Source organism: Bidens hawaiensis, unplaced genomic scaffold, assembly GCF_021521415.1.
Source record: "Bidens hawaiensis isolate Kalapana, Puna unplaced genomic scaffold, B.hawaiensis_p1.1 tig00019670_1, whole genome shotgun sequence".
NCBI classification, from domain to species: Eukaryota; Viridiplantae; Streptophyta; class Magnoliopsida; order Asterales; family Asteraceae; genus Bidens; species Bidens hawaiensis.
The window spans coordinates 47,649-67,922 of NW_027492986.1; the positions used below are offsets into that span (position 1 = coordinate 47,649).

At 34.8% G+C, this 20,274-nt stretch overlaps 2 pseudogenes; both read left to right on the forward strand.

Moving 5' to 3' along the window:
• The first annotated feature begins 501 nt into the window (after positions 1–501).
• On the forward strand, positions 502–975 carry LOC143558897 (zinc finger A20 and AN1 domain-containing stress-associated protein 1 pseudogene; annotated as a pseudogene).
• A 2,624-nt stretch (positions 976–3,599) lies between these two features.
• Positions 3,600–4,098, forward strand: LOC143558898 (zinc finger A20 and AN1 domain-containing stress-associated protein 1 pseudogene; annotated as a pseudogene).
• Positions 4,099–20,274: the final 16,176 nt, after the last annotated feature.

Below are 20,274 nucleotides of genomic sequence, written 5' to 3' on the forward strand. Positions count from 1 at the left end.
GCTTCTACACTCAATTATTAAACTAAATTATTTTTAGGCTTGAACTTATTTTAAGCTCCATTTATATTTTTCTTAAGCCCGTATCAAATAGCTTACGAGTTGCTTGACTCATTTACACCCCTCTGATCATTGATTACATATTTTCTCTCCTTCCGTTTTGATTATCCGTGATATATTCCTATAAAAGTATTAATTTTTTTAGAGCATTATAGATTCTTCTAGGAAGTTTCCTCTGGAATCTCCTTTTGCCTTTAAACAAATAGAAGGCGGCTTTAAGTACTTCAAAAAGACTAAGCTACCCTCGTACTTCCTTGGTTGCTTACTTGCTTAAACTTCTAGTAGGGGCAAAATAGGTTTTTAACTAACTCTCCGCCGTCATTGTGGATAAAGTCAAAACTATTATGTCGCACCCTTGGCTTATAAATACCTTATTATTATTCCAACAAATTTACATCATATCATTATATCATAAGTTTCTGATTATTATTACTACTATTATTATTCGCAAACATGAGTTCTGATGCAAACATGATGAACGATGCTACAAGCCTCCACCCATCCGAGCCGGCTCTCTGCGCCAACGGCTGCGGCTTCTTCGGCTCGGCTTCAACGAATAACCTTTGCTCCAAATGCTACCGTGACTCACAAGTTAACAACGAGCAAGCGGCTTCTGCTAAAGCCATGATGAACCAATTAGTCAACAAAGCCGAATCGTCGTTTTCTTTGGCTTCGGTGGCTGCGGCTGAAGCCGTGGTGGCGGTGGAGGAGGCTCGGGTTCGGGTTTCGAATAGGTGTTTGAGTTGTAACAAGAAGGTTGGTGTGATGGGGTTTAAGTGTAAATGTGGGGAGGTGTTTTGCGGGTCCCATCGGTATCCTGAAGAGCATGGTTGTGAGTTCGATTTTAAGAGCACGGGTAGGGAGGCGATAGCAAAGGCGAACCCGGTTGTGAAAGCGGATAAGGTGAACCGGATTTAAAGTTTTCGGTCGGCTCAGGTTGGATAGATTAGGTAGTTGAATTGTTATTATTATTATTTGCTGGAAAGTTATATTGGATATGTTTGAAAATTGTTATATGATTTTTACATTTGGTGGTAGTTTTTGTTAGTTAAATTTGTTGTTCAATTTCTATTTATTTGATTAATTTTGCTATTAGAAGTTTAGGGATATGGTTTCTATTTGATTAATTTTGTTATTAGAAGCTTAGGGATATGGTTGTTATAAATTAACTTACATCAGAAGACAGTGAATCAATTTATTCAAATTTTATTGTTATTAGAGTATAAATTTGAAAATCTTATTTGAATCCGAACTCGAATTCAAATATGTTGTTTTAGGGCTAATCGAATAAAAAAATTGGAATTTATTCAAATTTTATTGTTATTAGAGTATAAATTTGAAAATCTTATTTGAATCTGAACTCGAATTCAAATTTGTTGTTTTAGGGCTAATCGAATAAAAAATACTAAAAGAATTCAAATTTTTTTAAAATTTTTGAAGAAAAAAAAAGAATCTCAAAAACTAATTCTTAATTAAGATAAGACTTAGGCTAACCCAAAAGTTAATATATTAGATAGAAAAATGTAATAATATCACATATGTAATGCATATTCGGGTTATTCAAGTGTTTAATCAAGTGAATCGGTTGCTAGTTTGCTACATACTGAATTATTGACTTCATTGTTCTACAAAATTGTTGCTTAGATTTAGGTTCCGGCTTATGTGAGGTTTTCAGAGTCTGGGCTTGGAACCAGTTTTGAAAAACAAAATGCATACTGACAACCAGATTGCTATAGTAATGTGTTAATTTTTTTAATTTAGATAAATGTAAATAAATTTTTGAAAAAATATCATGTGGCAACAACTAACAAGACTTATTTTTGGTAAGATAAACAGTGTATTAACATGAAAGTAAACGGCTAAGTGGCTAATTACCCATGCATCTATTTAATGAATCTGAGAAAAATTGTTTAGTGTTGAATATGGTAAATAAAGATAGTAATTTGGCTTCAAGTTTATCTTCGTAGGACGACTTAATAAAGGCTTTGGGGACTTCTCTTTCGTTGATTTAGAGATGGAAAGGGTATGCTTTGGGAGTTTGAGGGTTTTCTCGATTAAATCGGTATTTATTTATTTTAAGTGTAAATAATTAAGAGTTAAATAGTTTATTGGATTACATCGAAACATAAGGCAAGCGGGCAACAAGCTGCGCCGCTACTCCTTTTTGAATCGCAAAACCCAATCTTTTAAAAACTATATTTGCTGGTCTTGGAGTCATAACATTACTATGCATGACCCGCTGAACACGGGTAAGTAGCAAAATAAAATTCGCCGTTGCCGGGGATCGAATCGGTGTGAAAAACTAGGACTGGTTATGGGGTTGTTGGTCCAGTAACAATTACAAAGTCGCTTAAACACGGAAAGATTCTGTATTCGAAACCTACGGATTACAAAGAAATTAGTCTTATAAAAACGACTAGGATTGGTTCGGACCTCTTCAAATAAGATCATATCTGTTTTCTTGTTTTTGTAACGATAACTGACGTGCGCATTTTAACTACTACTAATTGTACTCAACAATCTACTAGTGGATGAAGCACCTTATCGTCCACTAGGATAGCGTTGAACTAAATACCCATTGATTTTATTTGATAATCTTTTGAGTGGAATAGTTGTTTTGTTTTCGACTTGACATTTACACTTCTAACTCATCCATTACATATTTTTATCTTTTGTTTTTCTTTGAAATGCCAATTGTATTAAATCAAAAGAAGAAAGTGTACAGGACCCTAGTAGCCCAAGTCCCAAGACAACAAAAGGCCAAAAACAAGAAACAATAATAAGCATGCAACCTAAATTGAAAATTCACGAAGTTAAACCGACTCCATTTCTCCTGGCTCAATTTCTCTTGTTCCAGGCTCGCTCTTCTACTTCACCAACATGAATGATGTCGATTTAATATCATTCACCAACTTTAATAACATGAATGGAACATTAGTAGAAATACGATTGTTTCTAAATAGTCATATCATCCAACACGTTATTGTCAATATAGATTATACCGCAAGACACATCCCCTTGTTCTGTATATTTTTACTTGGATATTCAAGAATTTATCCCATCGATTAAAACTTGACCCAAATAGATAATTTAACCCATCATCTATTATCTATCATATCACCGTAAACACAGGGTTCAAATATACTTTCGAACATTTTAGATATTAAAATATTAAAAATTTTAGAACATTTTAGATCCTTCTAGAAAGTTGGCACTGGAACTCACCTGTTTCTTCTGAACCAAAATAAAAAGGGCAGATATGTCTGTTTACAACCTATCTAACTAAAGCTAGGCGGTTTAAGTCCTTTAAAAGACCAAACGACCCTCATACTTCTTTACAAACTTAAACTTTTAGTAGGGGCAAAATAGGTTTTTAACCAACTCTCCGCCGTCATTATGGACTCTACTTCTTAAGTCAAACTAATATTTCGCACCCGAGGCTTATAAATACATTATTTATTCAAATTCAACAAATTTATATCATAAGTTTCTTATCGTTAATATAGTTATTATTCGCAGAGTAGATTATAATCAAGTTATCGAACATCAAAATGAGTTCTAATGCAAACAACATGAACGACGCTACAAGCCTCCACCCTTCCGAGCCGGCTCTCTGCGCCAACAGCTGCGGCTTCTTCGGCTCGGCTTCAACGAATAACCTATGCTCCAAATGCTACCGTGACTCACAAGTTAACAACGAGCAAGCGGCTTCAACTAAAGTCATGATGAACAAATTAGTCAACAAAGTCGGCTCGTCGTTTTCTTCGGCTTCGGTGACTACGGCTGAAGCCGTGGTGGCGGTTGAGGAGGTTCAGGTTCGGGTTTCGAATAGATGTTTGAGTTGTAACAAGAAGGTTGGTGTGATGGGGTTTAGGTGTAAATGTGGGGATATGTTTTGTGGGGCCCATCGGTATCCTGAAGAGCATGGTTGTGAGTTCGATTTTAAGAGGACGGGGAGGGAGGCGATAGCGAAGGCGAACCCGGTTGTGAAGGCGGATAAGGTGAACCGGATATGAATTTTGTGGTTGGGTCAGGTCAGGTCGGGTAAAGTAGTTGAATTTAATATTGGATGTGTAGCATAGGGGATTAAGGGTTTGGATTTATAAGTTCTATTTGATGATAAAAGATTAAAAGGGGAATGTATTAGATTTTTTTTTCAATTTTTCAGTTTGTTATATATTTGTTATCTAGATTTATTTGATTAGTTTGGTTATAGATGCTTGTAACTGACATGGTTGTTATTGATTCAAGTTTACATTGGTGGTCTTGTTATTTGAATTATGATCTAACTGAAATTTCGATTGAATTCGGGTTATTTGAATTGGTTTGATATATCAAAAATCAAATTACAAATTCGATTGAAATCAGAGTAAATTTGATTGAATTCGGATTTTTTGAATTGGTTTGATATATAAAAATCAAATTACAAATTCGATTGAAATCAGAGTTTTGATACGAATAACTAAAAGTTCGAACTTGTTATTTGAATTATGATCTAACTGAAATTTGGTTTGAATTTGGATTTTTTGAATTGGTTTGATATATAATAATCAAATTACAAATTCGATTGAAATCAGAGTTCGATACGAATAACCAAAAGTTCGAACTCGTATATGAATTATGACCTAAATTTAAAATTTGACTAAAAAACACAATAAAGTCATCCCCGAATTAAAAAAAATATGCGTGAGAAAAAAACTTGTGAATGTTTTGTGGTATAAGAGAATCGCTTCTCGCCTTGCTTGCAAGAGTATAAGCAGTAGAATTTGCTATATGAGATAGAACTCTTTCAATTCATGAAAAAAAGTGTGAGGGCCAAAAATATAACTTGCACCAGGGGGCACCATATTATCATTTGTCCGCTACAAAATTATTATTATGAAATATTTCATTATTATTTCTTTAGTCATTCATTTATTTTGAATCTTATTTATTCCATTTAAGTAATACACTAAATAAAATCTAACCTCTGTAATAAAGAAAACCAATATATGTCAGGTGTCACTTTAATAATTAGCCAAAAATTTATTTTCCCGCTCAAACTTATTTAGGGTTTACACGGATGAATATTTACCAGCATTCCTATTCTCCAGCCAAGCTTTTTCACAATTAGGGTTCATCGGCTCTGTTCATGTTTATAATCTGATGCGATAAGACTTTCTATTCTACTACACGTTATGAATAACGTCCTCTAACCCTAATATTTATCAGTTCATCGAACATCCAAGCCTGATCTGTTTAAATCCAGCCTATGCCTTCCATCTTTAAGTGTGGTAGCGATTCGATTCCGCTGTTATGATCTCTCAAAGGTTAGTATTTTTCTCTATGGTCACAGTCACACGATTGTTAATGAATCACACTACCGAATCGTTTTTAATGATTTTGTTTGTTCATTGTTACTAGAAGTAGTTGATTTGAGTACTATATGAGATGATAGAGAAGCTTTTTCTAGGCTTTTGTTCATATGGTAAAAAATAAACGGAAATGATAATTGACGATGTATTGATTGAACAATCTAAATCTTTAATTTTCTGTGTTGCAGCCTCCTAATCATAGTTAATTGCCTCAATCAATTGTTTTGTTAAGGTTTAAGATTTCATTTTATTTAACAATTCTGAGATTATATTTTCAATCTAATTAGTAATTTACTAATCATACTACTTCCATACACAGTTTGCAATTGGAAATTGTTAGGCTTGACATTGACCATGATGGTGTATGTAGGTGAAGTAATCAAATGCAATACCTTTGGATTCCTTAATTATTGGAAATTTAGATATAAAGCATTTAATGAATTGGAAGGAATTATATATATATATATAGAGAGAGAGAGAGAGATGGATCAAATACAAATAAAAAATCCGTACTAAACATACAAACTGAACAAAACCACTACACCATATCTCCATCTTCTTCCTCATTCAACCACCAAACCCCATCTCCATCTTCTTCCTCATCCACCACAAAATCACCGGACTCCAATCACTCCACCGCCAACCCCCACCACCTTTCCTTCAACCAAGGCTCCGTTGCCTCGCCGCTGACACCAACCACATCTCTTGTATCTAAAACTGCCGACAAATCCGGCGAAACTTTGACTCTGGTGGCGGCACGCCGTCGTTTTCTGCTGCAGCATACTCGCTCTAATAGGCGGCGGCTGACCACCAAAGCCGATGTATCGTTCCAATCAGAAGTTAAATCCCTACGTCTCCGGCAAGATTGGATTATTATGATGATGTTATAGAAGAATCAGGAGATATATGTTTACGATTTCGTCGATTTGAAGCTTTTTATGGCATATTGAAACAAGAAAGTGTGTGATTTGCCAATCGATTTGTAGTTACAGGTTTTTGAAGCGGACAATTTAAGAAAGAAGAAGAAACAGATTCAATAATTACTCTACTAATAAAATAATTACTCTAGTTGAAACAAATAGAGTAATTTTATTACTCTATTTGTAAACTATAATTACTATATTTGTAAATTGTATAGAGTAATTAAATTACACTACAAACATGATTTCCACTTATTTACAAAAATGTCACCGCCTCCAATTTTATTATAGTTCATACGTTTCGCACACTTTTTCTATTTGTATGTTATCTTTACCCTATATGTGTGTGTGTGTTATAGTAATTTTGCAGACTTAGGAATATTAATTTTTGTATATTTATTTGATGTTATGGTAAATTAGTTACCAACTTATCACTTGAACTCCAATTTTAAATTGATGCTTATACTTTTGCAGACTTTGGGGGGGGGGGGGGAGAGATATTAGTGATAATATGTTTATTGAGTTATAAGAACAAGATAACCAGCTGTTGTGAAACATGTGTGTAGGGGATGGGCTTTGTGTTTGGGTTGTAACAATCATTTTTTATTATGCCTAATGATTTCTGGTTATTTTATGGTGGTAGTAGTAGTAGTTGGCTCATTTATAAATCTATGGCTTACTAGTCTAAATCATGTTTTGTTGTTTTTGTTCTAATGAACTTCTTGAACCAGAGATGGGTTGCTGGTCTCCATCAAATTTCATCAAATGGTTCTACCTATATAACAGATATGTGGGAACCATTAAAAGAATGCCTCCTCATGTAAAAACGAAACAAAAATCTGATGTGAATCTTCATTATCTATTTCATCTAATATATTAATGCCTGGAGAGTAACTTCTGTTGCTTTTAAGCGAGTCGTGTCAACCGGGTATTAATTCTGATCTGATAGTGTCACCTTAAAAATGGTCATGAGTCGGGTCAGCCGGGTATTAATTCTGATCTGATAGTGTCACCTTAAAAGTGGTCCCTATGATTCGGTCGGATTGAATACATGTCAAAACGGGTCATTTTAAATATAGTTCTTTTTTAAAATTAACAAATATAAACACTCCCGTTTTCGTGTTTTTTTGTGTGTGTTTACGTTCGTTTATGCTCCTTTGTTTATGTTCCTTTAGATTTTTTAACGAACAAACATGTTAATTTTCGTGTTCATTTACGTATGTCCACTATTATCCCAACATGGTACCATACTTATTTTCAATTCAATTTTTTATTATTAAAATTGTTAATTTACTTCCACAGTATATAAAATATGGATAAATTTTACTAAACTGCAATCAACTTTCACACCTTTGTTATCAACAAGTTGTTTTTGGGACCTTTAAAATATCAATCAAACTCAAGGAAGAATAAGCACTTTAAATTTCTTGAAATTTAAAATCTTGATTTCGACTCAGTGTAGGTCCTCTAGATGGATCTCACAACTTGACTCGGATCAATCCGTGTTGTTAGTTATTTGAAATCACCAACGACATTCGGATCTTAGTTTGTTATTACAAAAGAGAGAAAATGGAGAAGTGGAGAGAGAAAGACTTTATTTCCTTAAGTTGTTTCTCTTGAGTTGTAGTTGTGGAGAAATGGGTAAAGTGTCCCTTATATAGGGTCCCCATTTCTCCAAAGTTTACATAATAAACCTACAAAATAAATGTACCGAGTACGTAATACACCGACTAAAAGAAAACTAGAACGAAATACACAATCCTAAAAACAATATAGAATATTGGCCCTACAATCTCCCTCTAGGATTGAGTATGTCGAGGAATCTTCGTCAAGTTCTTTTGTAAGGCCCCGAACCCGGTGGCCCTAATTTAGCGTCAGATTTACTCATAAACACAGTTCTTCAAATCAGAGTTTATTAAAACTTTTCGCGGAATATAAAACATAAATCATTTGTTACAAAACATTAAATCTTTTCTTTGATACCATAACACAAAACTTTATATTTAAAACATCTTTACTTCTTTCTTCAGATGCCAGCCGTTCAATCCATGCCGTGTGTCATCCTCATGCTAACTCTATAATCAGCTCACCTGCGTGCATACTAAAAGTCAGCTACGCTGAGTGAGTTCTAGTTAATCGAACGCCATACAATACATACACATACACACATATCCGTAGATACATATCCATACTTCACTAGTTACCCTTCTGTTCTACATACATACTTGCTACCATACATACATACATATCTACAATCACTAACCTCAGTCTACCGAGAGTACGTTCATAGTTCACCGTCTATACCTGTACTCAAGGTCGTGAACACGTACAAGGTTCGCAGTCCTTACATATGTTCACCATTTATGGTACGTACAAGGATCGCGGTCCTTCCCTATACCATAGTACATCCACAACACGTACAAGGTTCGCAGTCCTTCCCTATGTTGCAACCTAATTCATAGCACGTACGAGGTTCGCAGTCCTCCCCTATGCTACAAAATCAGCACGTATAAGGTTCACAGTCCTTTCCTATGCTGAAATACATCCACAACACGTACAAGGTTCGCAGTCCTTCCCTTTGTTGCAACCTAATTCATAGCACGTACGAGGTTCGCAGTCCTCCCCTATGCTACAAATACAGCACGTATAAGGTTCACAGTCCTTTCCTATGCTGACGCCTATCTACATTACGTATAAGGTTCGCAGTCCTTATCTACGTTTACATATATCATCTACTTCACGTATAAGGCTCGCAGTCCTTAACTACGCCATTACTAGCCGAGTCTATGTCCGACAGAAGCTAGAGGGATTTGCCATCCTAACTTACTATGTCGAACGTAGAACTCACATGCCATTCGTGTACCTATATACACATACTTCACATATACAATAATTACATTATAGCATAAGAACACTCTAGGCGTTCTTTACATCATTCATTTAACAACCCTACCCCTTGTCGATATGTGCAATATCCGAAGATCGTTCACGCCCCGACAAGTATTCATTTGTAATGTTCATACATCTTCGATATATAATATTCGTATCTTTATTTTTAACCTGACAGTACGCGCAATATCCGAAGATCGTTCGCGTACCGACAAGTAATCATTCATATCCATCACATATATCACATATGGCATACACTTATCACTTAGGATAAATGTATTAACAACACATCGAGTATGCACACAGCCCCGAAAACATAACAAGGAATGGGGCTAGAAACTCACCTGAACACGGTTACGTTCACCGTTAATCGTAATCCCTTTCTTCAGCTATGCACGGCTGACTGTATAACAAGTACACGTATCAAACAACTATCACTACTCATATCATCTTTCCAGTCTTAACTACTACCCACAACGAACGGGGGTCCGGGGGCAGCGCCCCTGGCAGCGGGGTCTAGGGGCGGCAGCCCCTAGCAGGGTCCAAGGGGCAGAGCCCCTGGCTGGGGTCGAGCTGCCAGGTCAGCTTGGAAAAATTTTATTTCCATTAACTGTCTTAACACATTTTTCATTAGATTTTTAATTTATTTTCTAAACGAACTTGACTTTAGGCGAAGTTAACCCTCGGGCGAACTTAGCTCTAGGCGAAGTTAACCTTAGGCGAACTTAGCTTAAGGCGAAGTTACCAGCTAGGCGAACTTAGCTTTACAGCGAAGTTGCCATCAGGCGAACTTGGCTTCAGGCGAAATTGTCATCAGGCGAACTTGGCCTCAGGCGAAGTTACCAGTTAGGCGAACTTAACTTTACAGCGAAGTTGCCATCAGGCGAACTTAGCTTGCATGCGAAGTTCATCGCTTTGAAGGCGAAGTTGCCCAGTTGCAGGCGAAGTTGTCCAGATCAGCCGCTGTTCGGTTTCTGTCCAGCATTTTGAGCGATTTTAACACCCTTGCTATGGTTCAATATCACCCACTACGCTTCCCGACCATTTTCGGTCGCTTATACACTAAAAAGCTTGGATCTTTAAACTTCAAAGATCAAGAATCATACATTTTTGAGCTTGTTTGGATCTCGTTTAAGTTGTTAACACACTAATCGCTCTCTCTATCTCTCTCGGATCTGCCCGTTCCTCTCCTCGGCCCGGCGGCGGTGTAGATGGTGTGTGTGTTTTTGGAGTGTGTTTGGAATAAGTGGAAATGGAAGATATTTTTGGGTTTAGGGGATATTTATATCCCTGAAATCCCATGGACCTAAGGCCCATTCTCATTTAACCCGTCTCCATTAATCCAACACTAGCCCGACTCATACCAACTCCTACTCTATTATTTATTTCCTGACAACCCGAGTAAACTTTCCCTCTATTAGTAAGTAATATAATTAATATCACTTTGAAATTTCGGGATGTTACATCGTTGCTTCGTCTTTATTTCTTGAAACTTAGTACTTGTCTTGATCCAGGATCTTGAACCAGATTGGATTTTGGACAAATCTTTATTTTCCGTTCTTATCTTATTTTCTGGGAAGGATCGGCAACAGAAAATTTTAGAAACATCAGATGCGCGAGGCTCGACATCTAATTTTCTTTTGTTGACTTTCTTGAGCCGACTGGTTTCTTTCCTTGTCTTCAGATACAATTAGTTCCTTTTTAGGTTCAACCACCACCTTTCATGTTCTCATTTTCTTTTAAGCGCTTCAGCACCTGCAACTCCAAGCAGACTTGCTCTTGATCTACCTGTCCATGTACACCTACACAAAACTTAGAACGAATAAGATCCATTCACAGACCCTTTAGAGGGTCAAGGAAGAATTCGTTCACAGGCCCTCCCAATTTCAGTCTCTCAACTTGTAAATGATTTGTTTAAGTCCCAGATTTTCAACGAACTTTGCATGAACGACCTTGACAACAAAACACATGATTTTGAATGAAACAAAGTTTAACAAAATATGTACGAACATAATAAAAACTTAAAATCTTTTTGGCATTTTCATATATTTTAAAATAACGAAAATATATATAACATTTTGAAGTTGAAACTAAAATAAAACAAAATCAAAATAAACAATAAAAGATAGGAGTAAAGATGAAATTAATATTATATATCAATAATATTTACAAAATTTTCTAAATGATTTTAATATTTTTGTGAGAAAGATCACAACATGGAATCATATTGATTTGCAAAGCCCTAGATCGCGTTTCCATTTTGATATTATTATGTCACAATTTCATCACCGACTGTAGATATTGTCCGTTTGTTTAACTTGACAAGTGTTTTGATGCCAAAGTGATACGTTTAAAGTACAATTAGGCACGGTGCTTATGTGGTCCCCACTTAATCAGACATGTTACTTATTCCATCATATCTCGGGCTTACTTTGTGTTAACATATCACCTCAACTTGACTTAAACCTTTCTTATTTGATCACAATATACTTATTAACATACTTGACACTTTATTCTTTATTTTTGCACACTTGACTCGATCTAGAAAGATTAAAATAAAGCAGAAGATTCATGGCCTTAACAATCAGATCTTGTATAACTACAAACAGAGAAAGTCCAAGGCTTGAATCAAAATAAATGAAGAAATAAAGCAGAATTAAAATCCATAAGATTGACTTTTTTTTTACTCTTTTTCTTGATTTTTCTTTTTCTTTTCTGACTCTTTTTGTTTTTCTTTTCTTGACACTTTACTTGACTCAATAGAAATTAAAAATTGGCACTTATTTCATAAGACAACTGTGATTAGGTAAAGAGAGGCTTGGGTATGACATGTATAATTACATTTCTGTCTTCATGAATATGACTTCACGGAATCATGCAACCGCTTCATAATCGTATATTCACTAGTACCGGCAGGAATTTAGGTTTATATCACCCGACATTTACTTGTTTGTCAAGCCTATCTACACATCTGTGAGTGATTTTGTAGACTTTTGATCTACTCTTTTCATGCGCTAGGATCATTGCATATCAATGTACTATCATTTTCCAATGGTCGGATTAATTTCTCAAAATTTGAAAATTTTAATTATCCGACTCCCTCTAAGCATGAGCTCCCTCTAAACAGGACAATTCCTTTTAGATTTTCTTAAAAGTAATATAAAATATTTTTGGTAAATCAAATGATTTGTTTTTGCTTTTCTTAAGATGAATTGAAAATATTTTTGGTGAGTTAAACTTAACTCATTTTCTCCCTCTAAAATTGTGACATATTTGAAAAATATTTACAATTTTATATACAAAAAGATAGATAGGTTGTTTTAATCAAAATTGATCATGCCGAACGATTCGACCATAAATTCAAAACGAGCATGATCGATGGTTTTAGTAAAAAGGTCAGCAAAGTTGTTGTCAGATGGACTATCTTAAGCATGCATTATCACATTGTATAACAAATTTGAAGAGATTCAAACCGAGATCCAACAGCTGATGCTGGATCTATCACTTGAGAAAAGCAGTTGGACGAGGTTGGTTTGAGAAACGCTCGAAAAGTTGTTGTTGAACTATTTAAACAAGGCTTCCCTTCCTTGAAGTTTGTCCTCCCATGTCGCTTATGAAAGACTCGAATCCGCCATCGAATGGTTTAGCATCAAATAGCAAGGGTTCGTCTCCCATCATATGCCTGGTGCAATCACTATCTAAGTACCTAATACTATTGATAGTCCTCTTTGATTGACCCTGCATGCACTAAGCGTTCAAATGGACATGGGTTCCCGGGATACCTTTGTCCCAGGAAGGTCAACCGTAAACCAACCAAATTTGATTTTATTTCCTGAAAACCATTTATTTCTTGGTGGAGCCTCACTTGATGAAAAACAGTCCTTAGGAATCCAAGAAAAAACTTGTTCCTTGGTTTTGTCAGTTTTGGACTTTTCTTTTCTTGATTTTGAAACTATTTTTGGTGAATCCTCAGACTTTACAGTCTTAGGATCCTTTTTTATTTTATCCTTCTTGGTTTTCCAAAAAGGTTTCTTTTTGTGTTTTACTTTATTTACTTTGGATCTCACATCCATTTCACTGGGTTCACTATCAGCTTGATCAGTCCTTGAATCAGGGCTATTAAAAGCTCCTTTTGGGGACTGACTAAGCCGCCTTTGAATATCAAGCTGTTGCTTGAACCAGTGCTTGCAATGTCTTGCAAGGTGAGAAGAGTGACCACACACAAAACAGCACTTTCTCCTAGGAGTGCCATAGAACTCATCTGAACTATAATGTGGTTGGTGCGATGGGAAAGGTGATCCTTGGAAAGGAACATGATTATAAAACACATTTGTGTAATATGGATTAACAAAATTTTGTTGATAATGACCATAGTAGTTGTTGTCATAGAAGTTGTATGGCTGAGGATTTCTAAATTGATTGGTTGTTTGAGAAAATGATCGTTTATTTGGTGGAACATATTTACACGAAGTACTTGCTTTTTCATTTTCAAAAACTTTACTTTCACTTGAATTATCCTCAGTCTCACAACTTAATGATGAACAACTTGATATGTTCACCTCAACAGGCCTACTTTCATTGACACATTTTTCAACAAAAGTTTCATCACAAACGGTTTCATAATCACAACTCGTGTCCGTTACCACCGACCCACTTTCTTCTACACAACCAGCTTCAAAAGATACATTGATGTTAGATTTATCAGATGATGGGACTGGAGCAGCAGTTTGAGAAACCGGAGGGACAAATTTCACAGGTGTTGGTATTCTACCAACCCCATATGACATTTCTTCCTCGGGAGCAGTATTATAGCTTAAGTGGGGTAAGTGGTATAATTATCATTTAAAGGTGGAGGTACAACAATATAATCATACCCCAGCCCCGCTTTCAGCTTAGTACTTCTCTGGGCTCCAATGATATCATCCAACTTCTTAGATGATGTTTCAAATCTTTCGACTATCGCTTCGTGTTTCTTTTTCTCAGAAGCATCAAGTTTCAATTTTTCAATTTCATCTTTCAATTCATTCACTATGTTTTTATAATATATAACATCATGCTCCTTTTGAAAAATTTTAAGTTTTAAGATTTGCCACATCATTACGATGAGTATCAATCTTCTCAACGTAAATCTTGTCAGCTTTTACATATTCAGCATTTAATTGTCAAAGTTTTGCATTTTCTTTCAAAACTTTGTTTTGATGATATCTATAATATGTAACCTTATCAATGCAAGCCTGCGTGCATAAGTTGTGGTTTACTTCATCGCAAGGTGATGTGTCGGGAATGATAGGACATGCATGACTGCTTTCACATGCAGCACTTGTCCCAACTTTATTTTCTTTGGACTGATTGTTCATTTGGAGCTTATCTTCCATTATTTCAAAAGACTTGATGGTAGAAGCCAACTCTGAGAGTGTCATGGTATACAGGTCTGTGGTTTTTTTAATGGTAACCACATTGATGTTCCATATGTAAGGTAGTGAATTCAACAACTTCATGTTGATCTCAAACAAACCATAGATGATACCGGCACTACTCATTTTGGTGACGAGTGACTCAAATCTGTTGATAAGAGAGGCAACCGATTCTCCTTTAATATGTGTAAACATGTTGAATTCTCCTTTTAATATTTTCTTTCGGCTTTCTCCCATATCCAGATTTCCTTCAAGCTCAGATTCGTAAGACATTTTTTTTTAACTCGGTTAGATTTTTTTTTTTTTGAAAGAGAAAAAAAAATTTAAGGTTTTTTTTTTTTTTTTTTTGCTATAGTGCCGAGTCACTACAGTGTTTCGCATGAGTCGCTACAATGTTTCGCATGAGTTGCTACAGTACCCGTGCGAAAGCGAAACGATTTGCTACAGTACCCGTGCGAAGCGATTGCTACAGTACCTCGGCGATGCAATTGCTACAGTACCCGTGCGAAACGAAACGATTGCTACGGTACCCCCGTGCGAAGCGAAACGATTTGCTACAGTACCCGTGCAAAGCGATTGTTACAGTACCTTGGCGATGCGATTGCTACAGTACCCCCCTGCGATTGCTACAGTACCTCAGAAGCGACTGTTACAGTACCCGATGCGAATTTTTTGTTTTTTTTTTTAGAATATAACACCCAAACTTCCAAAAAGTCAAAAAGACTTTAGTCTAAAAATCAATAAATCGGCCTAGATCTGAGTTTTTAAGCCGAATTTGAGCTCGGACACTAAAACTTAAAACACTAAAAACTTAGATTTAGTGATTATCGTGTATTTCCATGGTGTAAGGGACTCCAAAAGAGGTGAGTAACACGAAATCAACCTCAAATCCAACAAAAACTAAGATCAAAACCACGAAAAGTTTGACCCGAAAACCACAAAAAATCAAGCCGAAAGCTCTGATACCACATGTAGGTCCTCTAGATGGATCTCACAACTTGACTCGGATCAATCCGTGTTGTTGGTTAGCGAAAATCACCAACGACACTCGAATCTCGGATCTTAGTTTGTTATTACAAAAGAGAGAAAATGGAGAAGTGGAGAGAGAAAGACTTTATTTCCTTAAGTTGTTTCTCTTGAGTTGTAGTTGTGAAGAAATGGGTAAAGTGTCCTTTATATAGGCTCCCCATGACTTTCATTTCATATGGCGATTTATACTTCTTCGCTTCATTTCGTCGAAGTTGACGCTAAGTATTGTTTCTTTGACCGTTTTTATCACATATGCATATGTCTTTGCTTAATAATGTTATAGCACAGGGTTGAATTGTGCTTTAGTGCAGCTCTCATGATATAAGTACTTATTTACTAAGGGGTTTTAGGCTGTATTTTGATGATTATGGGTAAATTGTATAGTTTTTTCATTCAATATAATGGACTTTTAGTGATCAGCATGTTTGAGGTTTGTGCTTTTCGGGAAATTTTATTGAATTTTAAGAATTTTGTTGTGATGGGTGGTGGACATGGAAGACAATTTCTTTCTTTCTGTGGTGTATACTATTCTATTCATTTAAATTCAACTTCATATTTGTAATATCTTTCACATGTATTGCAAGGTAATATAAGGGATCTCCTGCAAATGTTGTGTGGATGAACTTGCATATGTTGTTGTAGAGCATTTTCGTTCAGCATTACACTTGGGACGAGTTTTTTTTATTTTATTATTGATGACTTTGATTTGTATTTCGTATTGACTAAATTTTCAATTTATATCACACTAGGGATGAGCAAAAATTGGTATGGTACCGATTGGTACCGGTACCGAAGTACCGAAATCAGTACCGATTTGGTACCGTCGGTATCGAATCGGTACCAAGGTTTTGAGTTTTCGGGACCGGTACGGTACCGGTATTTCCCGAATTTTACCTTAAATACCGGTACCGTACCGGTACCGAACTGAACATTTCGGTACCGGTACCGGTACAAAAAAATTGCGATTTTCGAGATCGGAATTTTCGGTACCGGTACGGTACCGAGCTCATCCCTATATCACACATTGTAGTATAACGAAGCTAATTTCTATCCCACATTATCGATTATTATACATGTCTTGCATGTAAAGTTTGTTTTCATATTTCTTGATACATACGTTTATCATCCTTAATTAGTATTTTTCTATGTAAACATTCAAACTAAAATAATTAAATTTTTCAATCATGTGTGGTACACGGGTTAATAACCTAGTGACTGTATAAAGAATATAATACGAGCATTTGTAAAATAGATTAAAAAAGAACTCTAGTTTATAAGTTGAAATACAAGTTATAACCCCTCAAAAATGCTTGAATGAAATTTGAGATTAAGTATTAGGCAAGTAAATACTTCACATGTCTCCGATTTCTAAAAGTTTCAAGTGGGTATGCCAAAGGTACTGAAACCGTATTTTGTTTACCTTTTGCACACAGAGTTTATGTTTCGTATAACAATGGATGATAAACATATTTTGCAAAAAGTTTTATGTAAACCTTTAGTTTAAATTTCTACTTTGGCATTATGATATTTGAGATTTTTTTTTATAGGAGAGTTGTTCTAGTCTTTTTGAAATAGTCGAAAAAATGTTTATGAAAATACCTATGTTGTAATGAGATCAATTATTTAATTTGTTTTGAACAACATTAATGAGGTGAGATCAAACATATAAGGTTTTATCTTCCTAAACAGATGATAAGCTAATGATTGAGGTTCATAAGTTGAATGAGAATTTACCATGAAATGGAATTATTATTATTATTATTATGAACGACCAACGAATAAAGTTCGGCCACCCGGGGTAACACAATGGCAAAAGGTGGCCCCATAGCCGTTAGGTAGTCCAAGTCAACCATCTCCTGTTCCTGAAAAAACATGTCGTCCGAAAGCCCACTATATTAAGACCTGGTTAAACTCGGATTCGAACTTAAGATGATGCGGTCTTTAGCCAAACATCACCTCTATGTCAATAAAACCTTTTTCTGCACCAATAATGAAAAAGAAGAAGATAGTACTTCAAGGGCTCAATCTATGATGTGGCCCAAATCCCATCACACATGCCATATAGTCGTATATATGTACCACATGCATGTCTGTGTGTATTCAGGACCACTCAAAAAGGAAGCTTAGGTTGTGGTAAATCTTTGTCACACTAGTAATTTCAAAGAAATAATGTTATGTACATTTATGAGTTATGACCATGTAATAAAAGTTATATTTAATAACAACTGAAAAAAATGAGTAACACTAGTAGGGCCAATTTGACATCATCTTAATTGAAAACAAGACTATGATGCACAAGTCCTTTTTATGAGGCATCTAGCTAAGGGCCATCCTAGTGACTTTATGACGATCGTCCTTTCGACATTAACAAGTGGTATCCTAATTAGTGGAAGTCGAACGAGAACTAGCAAAAAAGTTGTAGTATGCAACCTACACCCTTATAATATGACTCAACATAAAAGTTTGAAAAACACAGGTGAACGAACTACTTGTTGGTTTACTTTATAAGTTCGGAATTTGTATACTATAAAGCAAGAAGAAATCATTGTAAGCATGGTGATGAAAATGATATATAGATAAGAATCACAAGGTAGAAGCTTAATTTAAGTCTTTTTTTGATTGAGACATGTTACTTTAGAAGTTCTTACAAAGTCTTCGGTGTTGAATAAATCGTTAGTAGACCAGGCATTACGTTACTATAAAACCATGTATTTCAGAATGAAATCATCAATTATATAGATTATTCTGTGAGACTTGATATGAATTATGGAAAATACATATATATATAATTATTATGGGAAACAAAAAGAAAGAAAAATCTTAGGAGATCAAATCTTTTTTAAAAAGAGTAAAGATATCACCCTTTTCTACGGAGAGAGCACACAAAGCAAACTATGCATGAATAGATGGGGAGAGTCATAGAGATGGGTTCACTTTTTAATTTTGATAAAGATGTTTCAACTGCCCAACATGTGATTTTGGTTTAAGTACCTTGCTAGTCGCTAACGGTGGTCTATTTGTACCGATTAATATTTAATCGGGACAGCAAGAAGATTATATAAAAAGACGATGGTTAGAAAAAGCTAACCGAACGTCAAAGACACACAGTTACATGAAAAAAAGTAGGTTTTGAATTCACTCGGTGTTCTGATTAATTTTGATAGATATAAGATAAGAAGATGAAGTATATGATATGGTTTTCATGTAACCTATTTTTTATACAGTAAAGATAATACAAGAAGATAAATACTAACAAACTTGTGATAAATAAAACATGGAAGAGGTAACATTCTATTTAATAACTATACTATATAAACTCTTGTACAGATACTCTCTGAAATATATATAAAGATGTATCGGTGATGTAGTAATATGCTCCCCAAACGTCGGTTTTCATTCAATGATGCTTAAAACATATAAAGTGAAAGAAGGATCAAATTTAAAATTAAAGACGCTAACAATGATTCTCATTGTTGTGATTGTAAGGTCTTCTATCTTTACCTCGATATTGTGTTTTTGATTCTTCATCGTTATTGTTCATCTTTACTGTAACTTTTACTATAGCGTTGAAAATTCACGGACGGTGTCTAATTTATAATTTTATCTGGTTTTTAATATTCATGTTTGGTGCCTTATTTGAAAGAAAAGAAATGGTCAAAATGAAAAAAAAATGGGAAACAAAAATGGTGTTGAATATTTTTTGTACTTAGATATCTATATATACCATGATTAAATTTATAAGGGAACAAAGTATACAATATTGTTATATTGGTGTTGTTTATTTTATTGGTATTGTTTATATAAAAGAGATCTACAAGAAGATAAATGATAAGGAAGTTGTAACACATAAGTATCCATAAAACAAGAAACATGTAAGAATTTTATATGATAAACTCTAAATAATATCTGAAAAAAGATACATTGTTAATATCTATTAATTATATTTTATATAATATATATATATATATATATATATATATATATATATATATATATATATTGTTACATTTCAAAGTAACAAAAGGTCAAAAATAATGTCATAAAATCAATCATGACTTGTATAAAGAAGAATCCCAAGTAAAGGAAGAAAAAACTTTTGTAAAAAAATGGAGACAACATGGGAATGGGGGTGGGTTCTTTTATTTTGAAGAAAACTATTTAATGTTGCTAGACAAAATGTTGATATTCAATTTAGCAACACCTCTTGGAACTATTACATGATGTATCTAATAATGCATACAAAAGATCAAAATAATTATAATTCACATATGTAGGACACTACAATTTAATCACAAATTTGCATTGTGATCTTATTAGGAAAGAAAAGGTTTTCAACTTCTATGGTGTATACTAAGATATAAGTATAGCTTTTAGGCATACTCTCATCGTTAATTATGGCTCCCATAACGTTTTCTAGAGTTAATCGTGACTTCCAAGATGTATTTTAGGGCCAATTATGGCTTTTAATGTGTATCTCAGGGCTAACTAAGGTTTGTAGAACATATTCTTAGGACTAACACGTTCATAAACAAACCTTGGTATATCTTCCCAACAAACTATCTTTCCTTCGAATGTACACGAACATATCACCAATTGTCTCCTCTTAGACTA